Raw genomic sequence first — 9,454 nt, forward strand, 5'->3', positions numbered from 1 at the left:
GCCGTAATGACCCAAGTGTTGACGGCCAGAAAAGCAATCAAACAACCAAACAAAACAAGGCTGTATTAGTCCAGAGTATTAAAGGTTTGAACGAACATCAGGGTAATTTTGTTTCTTGAATCATTTTTAAGAGCGAAATTGTTTTAGAAATTCTCATAATTATTGGAGTAGGCTTGAATACGTAGAGAGACATTGGGTTATCTCTCTCCTCCCACCCGTTGGTTTAGTAATGTTTCATGCCACTTAGAGTGTGCCATGATGTGTGCTGAAGTTATCTTAAACTCCCCTAACTGTGTCTCCTCCTCCCTTGTGGATCCGCCACTAATAACACGACATTCCCGGCTAATGATGGTAATTCTCTCGCTGCGGTGCGTCCGTAAGGCGAATTTTATAAGTCTCTTGAATTACAGAGTTATTTTACAGTTTTATGGAGATAATTACAATGTTTTGGTGTGGATAATGAAGGTTTGTTTTAGTAACCGCGGTAATAGTTGACCGATTTCCTTTTTTTAATTATTTAAGTTTATATTGTAAACATGATAAGATTGGCCCATATTTTTAGTTACTCTATTGGTAATTATAATAAATTTAACGTTGTTTATCATTAATTTATATGGAATGTATAGTAAGTTTAACGAATTTTCTATAGTTTATCCGGGAGAATAAAAAATATATCACAACGCGAAGTTTTGAACAATGGTTATACCAGTCTTGAAAGACGTAGTTTCTATAACTTATCGAATTGTTTTCTCTACAGTTTACCAGTCAAAGATTGGTACAGTTTTGTTGACTGTCTCACCATGTGTGTGTGTGAGACGAGCGGTACTGGAGCACTTGACATGCCTCGGGTTGACTCGTAAATGTTTCAGACTTGAGCGTCAGGGTGGGAGTGTGTCGCCTCCAACACTTCGTCTTTAACGATAGAATGATATTACGACTTACAAGAGAACAACTCTAGTGGAGAACTGTAACATCCACAGGTTTTGAGTAGGTTTATTAATAACACATTTCCTTGCCGGAAAAAAAAATAATGAAAGGCAGCCATTTTTATAAAATTTAGTTGAAAAATTTAAGATACAGGTAAAAGCGGAACACGTAAGGTGTGACGTCACTGAAGGAAAGAAGGCTGCCAGCTGTATGTCATCTTAGAAATAAGTCTTATTTTATAATTTCAAACTCCGTATATTATGCCAATAAATCCCTGTAGGTGCTCGTGATCCATGTATTTGCTGATAACCACACAGGAAAAAAGAAAACACGAAGTTCCTGATGTGAAATACATGAAAGCTTTGGGAAATCCGTTTATTATGATATTTATAATAGTAATTCATAAATGGAAAGCAACTATTCAAATGATGTTAATATATTACAACAACTTATTTTCATTTCATCCACAGTTGTCAACAAAGGACTGGGAAAACTCTTCTTGGGGCAGCCACTATACTGAAGAAGCGTGGGAAGTGGGTCACACGTCTCACACCAGGTGGCCTCAGTTACCATTCAACTTTCAAGGTGGGTGCATGTCAAAAAATATTCATTACTATATTGGTTTTCCATCCAATACACTATTTTGAATTTATTATGTTTAAATCCCTTTTATAGTTATGTCATCGAGAGAACTTTTCCAGATTGTTATTTTTTAACGAGTTTTTACACTAAAACATTGGCAGTATTTTTTATTACGTTTTCGTCCATTTCATGAGGCGCCAACAATAACACTAAAAGGAAAATAATATTGTGGTTGACCTTTAAACACCTTCCTGCTGTAGGTCATCTGCGGACACACCTTGTAGACGACTGTTCGGTGGTGCAGGCGCTTATTTACCATATGTCCAACTTTCACCACCAATTTCAAATATTTTTTTAGTTGATGGTTATGATAGTTTCACCCCATAGTTTCTGTCATTAGTTGGTCCAGTATTTAATTGGCAAATGAACCAAAGTCCAACATAAACAGATATAAATATCTTCGGTGGCGGCTCCTCCATAATTGTGGTCAATTTCTCATCATCCAACTAACTAAACGATCCTCACCAGCTGTAGGTGTTACATGGTTCCTGTAAAACAAAAAGGAAAGTTATACGTATACAGTAGTATCGATTTAAACAAGAAGTAAAACAAATATTATACAGCAGAAGTAAAAGACTGGTTACATTTATACAATCTGCTGTTGACTAGCGGCTCGTATTTTGACATTTTTATGACCACCGCCCTGTTGTTTTGTTTTATTTAAGTAACAGGACCAGGACATGATTACTTGAATGAGATAATGTACGATAAGACGCCTCATTCATGATTCTGTCTCGTCTAGTTGTAAACATGAAATTATGTATATTTTTTGTAACTACACCAAACAAACTTTATATACGGAGCCTATTTTTATTACACTGGTATTAATATCGGAGAGGGCTTAGGGTGGCCAGAGGTGTGTGTGTGGTGGTGGGGTGTGTGGTGGTGATGGGTGTTGGTGGTGAGGTGTGTGTGGTGGTGGTGGTGATGGGTGTTGGTGGTGAGGTGTGTGTGGTGGTGAGGTGTGTGTGGTGTGGTGGTGGTGTGTATGGTGTGGTGGTGGGTGGTGACGGTAGGGAGGTGTAGCCCCATCAAAGGAGAGGAGAAGGATGGAAGAGAGAAAAGAAGGAAGGAAGGAAAGAAAGAAGGAACAGAGGTCAAAAGTGGGAAAGAGGGGAGGAAAGAATGGGAAAAGGAAAAGAGAAAGTGAGGGGTGAGAAATACAAGAGAGGAGAAGAAAGGAAGGGAAAGAGGGGAAAGTTAGATGGAGGGCAAGTTAATAAGAGATGAGATTGGAAGAAGGAAGAGAGGGAAAGAAGAAAGAGGGGAAAAAGAGAGCAAGAGAGGGGAAAAGGTAAAAGAGGGAACATTTGAAAGTAAGAGAGGGGAGGAGGGGAACCATCACGCCAGCCAAATCCCAGGAGGTTAAGTAATCTAACTTGATGCTTATCCAGAACTAGTGGGGGGGAGGGGGAACTTAGTGGGGTGATTGTTAGTGGGGTGATTGTTTGTGGGGGTGATTGTTGAGTAGAATATTATTGGGGGGTAATTGTTAGTGGGGTGATTGTTAGTGGGGTAATTGTTAGTGCGGTGATTGTTAGTTGGGTAATTGTTAGTGGGGTAATTGTTTTAATGGGGCTAATTCAAACCGGAGGTAATACGAAAGCTCTACTATAACCTGGGAAACCGGTCAGGAAGCAATTAACACGAGGGACTCAATTACACGTAGGTGCTGTTGGTGATGAGGTAGGGTTGATAAGTAGTAGTGGTGGTTGATAGTAGTAGTGATGCTGGTGGTGGTAAGGATGGTGTTGGTGTTGGTTGTGGTGGGTGGTAGTGGCAGTAAGGATGTGTTGGTGTAGGTTGTAAATGGTGGTGGTAATGAGGTGGTATTGAGGATAATGATTGTGATGATGATAATGAGGATGGAGTTGGTTGTATGGTAAAGTGAATCGATTACACTGACATAAACTATAGACAAATCTTCAGGTTGGTCTTAGTATTTGTTTACGAGAATAGACATAAACAAGTCTACATTACCCTAATACGTAACTAAATACTAAACCGTCTTGTGTCCTCGTGTTGGTTCATCCGTTTGTGTCTTGCTCGTGTTGACAGGTTCACGTGCTAGAGCTTGCTGGGCTGACTCACTCTTGTAATGAGGAGATAGTTTTTGTTGTGCTTTAACACTGAGGAGAGATCCAGCAGGGAGAGGACAAAGGAGAGAAGATTAGTCGAAAGGGAGAGGGGGTTAGTAGGAGGAGAGGAGGGGCAGTAGGAGAGGGTAGGCCAGTAGGAAGGTGGGTCAGCAGGAGGGGGGTTAGTAGGAGGGAGGGTCCAGAGGAGAGGGACGCAGAGGAGAGGGTGGGCAGTAGGAGAGCTGGGCGATAGGAGAGAGGGTTAGAGGAGAGGGAAGGCCAGCAGGAGAGGGAGGGTCAGAGGAGAGGGGGTCAGTAGGAGAGGGTGGGTCAAGAGGAGAGGGTCAGTAGGAGGAGGCAGCAGGAGAGGGAGAGTCAGCAGGAAGGGAGGCAGCAGGAAAGGGAGGTCAAGGAGAGAGGAGGTCAGTAGGAGAGGTGGGTCAGAGGAGAGGAGGAGGCATGACAGGAGAGGTGGACTCAATAGAAGGGAGGTCAGAGGAAGGGAGGGTTAATGGGAGAGGAGGTCAGTAGGAGAAGGTGGGTCAGTAGGAAGGGGGTCCAGTAGGAGAGGGTCAGCAGAGAGAGAGGTCAATGGAGAGAATAGGGTCAAGGGAGAGGAGGCCAGCAGGAAGGAGGTAAGCAGGAGAGGGGGTCCAGCAGGAAGGTGGGCCAGCAGGGAAGGAAGGCAGATGAGAGAGAAGGAGGAGAATTAAAAGTAGGAGAGGGTCAGTAGAAGGTGGGTCAGTGAGAGAGGGCCAATAGTAGAGAGGTCAACACAGGAGAGGAGGTCCAACCAGGAGAGGGAGGTCAGCAGGGAGAGGAGGAGGTCAGTAGGAGAGGAGGTCAGTAGAAGAGGTGGGTCAGAGGAGGGAGGCCAGTAGAAAAAGGTGGAGTCCAGTAGGAGAGGGAGGGTCAATGAGAGGAGGTCAGTAGGAGAAAGGAGAGGAGTCAAGCAAGGAGAGAAGGGTCGGCAGGAGAGGGGTTCAGCAGAAAGAGGTCAATGGAGAGAGAAGGGCTAAGCCAGGAGAAAGGGAGGTCAGTAGGAGAGGTCAGCAAGAGAGAGTCAGAGGAGGGTGGAGTCAGTGGAGAGGTGGGTCAGCAGGAGAAAGTCAGCAGGAGAGGGTCTGCAGGAGAGGGAGGTCAAGCCAGGAAGAGGGAGGTCAATAGGGAGAGAGGTCAGAGGAAAGGTGGGTCAATGAGAGAGGGGGTCAATAGGAAAGGGAGGGTGACAGGAGAGGAGTCAGCAGGGAAGGGTCAATGGGAGAGAGGTCAATGGGAAGGGTTAGTAGGAGGGAGGGATCAGCAGGAGAAGGGTGAAGATCAGCAGGAGAGGGTGAGGGCAGCAGGAGGGGAGGACCAGCAGGAGGTGGACCAGCAGAGGGCAGGGGGTGGGGAAGCAGAGAAACAACACTAACATCTTCAGTTGCAATAACAAACCAGTAGTATCATCAGACATCTTCTTCAAAGTTCACCAGTAACATGAGCAGCAAAGAACCACATCTATTAACACTACCAGTATCACCTCACCACCACCACCACACCGCTATCACCACCAGCATCATCACCAAAATCACCACCACGAGGCACACTCACAGCAACACACCAACAACAGCAACAAAGACGCTCACACGACTTAACGAAGAACTGGCCAGATTATTATTAAAAATTTCCGGCGCTCCAATCGACAAAGTTCCGGCAACTGAAGTCCGGCCACTGGCGATCAAACGACACGCCGAGGAAACCACTCCTGGTGTGTTCAGCTCACGTCGCGATTCGTTAGAGGCGGTGTACAGGTGATCCCGTGTGTGTGTGTGTGTGTGTGTGTGTGTGTGTGTGTGTGTGTGTGTGTGTGTGTGTGTGTGTTGGGGGGAGCAACAGGCCGGCCAGGGGAAATGTGAGTATGTTTCCATGCATGTTACGTGTGTTTGTGTGAATACGGTACTATATATACAGTATGTATGTGCGTATTCATGATTGTGTTTTTATTCGTGAATGAAAGTTTTTGTATGAATGTAGAGTGAATGTTTGTTTGTGTCCATGATACATAGATAAATGTATGTGTGTTAAGGAATAAATAGATGTATTATTTATATTTATATTTATATAATATTATCACTTTTGGGTTTAAATAGACACTGCAATAATAATAATATAAATAATAATAACAATAATTATAATATACAAGTCCCATTATATTATTATTATTATTATTAATATTATTATTATTATTATTATTAATAATCATTATTATTATCAAGTGAATTAAATTGCATCAATATTATCATCAAACACGTACACTTTAGAGAGTTATACCTAAGCACACACATGATAAATTGATTTTGTTGAGAGTAATTCAAAAGTGCCGTAATCAAACAAGAATGAGAGTAGGAGGGGTTGAGGGTTTGGGTGTTAAGTGTGGGGAGGGGGAGGGAGGGGGAGGATTACAGTAATAAATTTATATTGTGGTCTGAATGTGGTAGAGGATGATGTTTTTAATATTTTTTGTTATGCACCGTTATGTGAGGATATACAGCTCTTGTGGCGGATTATTGGTGAGGTATTAAGTGTTGTGGTTGATGGTGACGGTAATCTCATTTGTATATACTGTACACGGCAGCGGTAAAATCCTGTGTTAATTTGACAACTGTATTCTTTTTGTTTTCTGGTTGTATTGGTCAGTATTATAGGCGACTTTCCTCAATTGATCTACCGAGAGAGATTTTATACTCCGTGTTCATGGCCCGTTCTCGTTATGGGTTCCTTACTGCACCAACTGCCCTCACGCCACAGCCTCCTCATTCCAATGCAGCTGATGATCATTTCTCAGTTGCCCCTTGTTAAAAAATAACCCACCACCTCTGTCTACCCTTCCATAAAATCATCATCACAATACTCATAAACATCTGATGTTATTTCTTCACCATATAACCTTACTCGCCCTCAATGACTCTCGTGTACTGTACATTGTATTAGTCTCGTTAACAGCGAACTTCCTTACGACTACGCTAATTTGACTCGTACATTACTAGGACAGCAGGTCAGACAGTGCAGTGTAACATTACCAGGACGCTGTTTTGGGGATGTAAACACTGTTAGGAAACATTATCTGAGCCTAACACACTGTAACATTCACACACACACACACACACACACACACACACACACACCATAACATCCATAAACATCACAGCAAAACCTATAAACATCCCTCCTCCCTCACACTATAAGCAGGCCCCGCCGGTTTGTGGATTATGTCGCCGTGAATGTTGCATAATTTGCATTGTTTTGAATATCCTAGCCTCATATCCCTGCCATGGTGAAGCGGTGTATTTTCCCTGTATATTCAGAAGGCTGATATTTTACGTATGTTCAAGGGATTATGATGAAACAGACTGACTCTTGTTGTGTATATTATGTATATGTATGACCGGTCTGAGTATATACTGTGTGTCTGATCTATGTATATGTATGACTGCACTAAGTATCTTTTGAAGTACGAATACACATTTCCTTCACGTCTATATGTCTGTATAGTTAGGTTGGAATACTTTAAAAGTGTCTTTCATTGTAAATACACTTCTATTCATGTCTTTTATCTAAATTAAGGCACCACTTTAATGAGAAAACATCAACCTTAGTCTAAATCTGAAATTGTACAGTTAATTCTAAATAAAATTTGTAATGGTGAACAGACTCAGAGTAAGAAGGAGAGGTTTACTTATGACCCTGACCATAGTTGAGTTACCTTGTCCAGTTATTGCCGTAATGGTTCACAGGAAGAAAATTTTAGTGTTGTATTTTTTCTCATATTTTAATGGAGAGAGAGAGAGAGAGAGAGAGAGAGAAAAAAAAAGAGAGTCATTATCCAGTTAAGCTCCTACCTGTTTTCACATGACTCCCTTCTTCCTTCCTTCCCCAACCTGTTTATTAGTCGTAAATTACCTTTGTTGATTATCTTTGCATTAGGCGAGTTAATTAAGGACTATTAGTGGCAGAACTTTTAAGTCCACATGGCGCCGGGGTAGGAAGGCTCGCTAACTACCCACTTCCGCTGTCAGATGACGAACTGGCTAGCTTTAGAGTCGTTTGTTGTTGTTTACGTAACTGTTCTACGGGAGGTTGTCAGTCTGGTTAGGTAACTGTGAGAGTGAGAGAGAGAGAGAGAGAGAGAGAGAGAGAGAGAGAGAGAGAGAGAGAAGTGTGACTGGGATGAAAGAAATATATTATCACAGGACAGGAGAGAGAGAGAAAGAGAGAGAGATCCTCATTAGTATAAACTCTGACCCAAAAAGAGTTCATTAATGTTAGAATAAATAAATAAGTCTTATGAAACAACACCCACAAGGTCGCGGGGGGTCATTGTTTTCGCTGCATGTGTCCGTGTGTGAGACTGTCCACACTATATCTCAACAACTGGAGGACAGATATTGATAAAACTTGGCAGATGGGTTGATTACTGACCAAGGAAAAAGTTATTTAATGTTGGAGGTCAAAGGTCAAGGTCACAAATGGTCGTGTTTGTGCTTTAAGTAACTTTGTAATGATTGCGTTTTAATACATAAAGTAAACAGCAGATCTCTTAGTAGTAAAGGAAGGAGAACAAGGCTACATGTCTCTCAGTCAGTCAGAAAACACATTCATAGAGCCATCTGAAGCAGCTGAGATTGAAGACGATTGTTTAGATATAAATATATACCTATTGACAACCATCCATGCGCACACACACACACACACACACACACACACACACACACACACACACACACACAGACACCAACACACCACCAAACCCCAAGTAAACACAATGCTGCCCACACAGCACGCCCATGCTAAGATCCAAGCATATTCCAGCAGGAACGTCTCTGCTCTCCCTCTCCTGCAGCAGGAAATCGCCTATAGGAGTCTCCCATCTCTCAAGAAGAGGCAGGAAGAAGATGCCGAAGGTTGGGAGGCGAGGATGGCTGTGTTTTGGGAATGAATGTGTGTGTGTGTGTGTGTGTGTGTGTGTGTGTGTCTCTCGCCTCAGGTGAGGAGTCGATATGTAGTCTGCAAGTTGGTTTAGAAATATAAGAGTGAGATAGTGTACAGGTGTGGCTATATATGTGTTGAGTTTATTACTGCCGGGATCACCTGAAGATTATCCCTACAACTTATTTCACTTTTAAGTTATAACACCCAACGCAAATGTAACCTAACCTAACCTAACCTAACCCTCCTCATCCCCGATAGTGTAAAGGTGTTTAATCCTAAAAAAAGAAATAATCAGGGGGAGCTAATCTACAGGTAATTTGTCTCATGTAAAGGTAAGAGTAGAAGCTGTGGTGTCTGCTACAGAGACACTAAAAGTATAGACGTAGATAATATAGACCAGATAATCTATATACTGATTTCATATATATTCTCGTATTATGTAGTATAGATCAGGTAATTTACATATAATATATAAAATACAAACACAGATTTACTACGTTTATTAAAAGTATCAGTACAGGTTGAGGTCTTGAGTCCACATACAGACATACACTAATACACAGTAACCTAATACAAGTACAGGCGTAGGTATAATGAGTACAGGTATAATGATATTCATATAGGGGCAGCATCATAATGACTTACTTCAGGGGGCATTTAAGGATGATGAGGATGATGATGAGGATGATGATGAAGCTAGGGATGATTATAATGGATTAGGGATGATTATAATGGTTTAGGGATGATGAAGATGATGATTTAGGGATAATGATAATGATTTAGGGATGGTGATAATCGTTTAGGGATGATGCTAATGGTTTAGGGATGATGATGAT

This window comes from Homarus americanus, unplaced genomic scaffold, assembly GCF_018991925.1.
Source record: "Homarus americanus isolate GMGI-L3 unplaced genomic scaffold, GMGI_Hamer_2.0 scaffold32583, whole genome shotgun sequence".
Taxonomy (NCBI): domain Eukaryota; kingdom Metazoa; phylum Arthropoda; class Malacostraca; order Decapoda; family Nephropidae; genus Homarus; species Homarus americanus.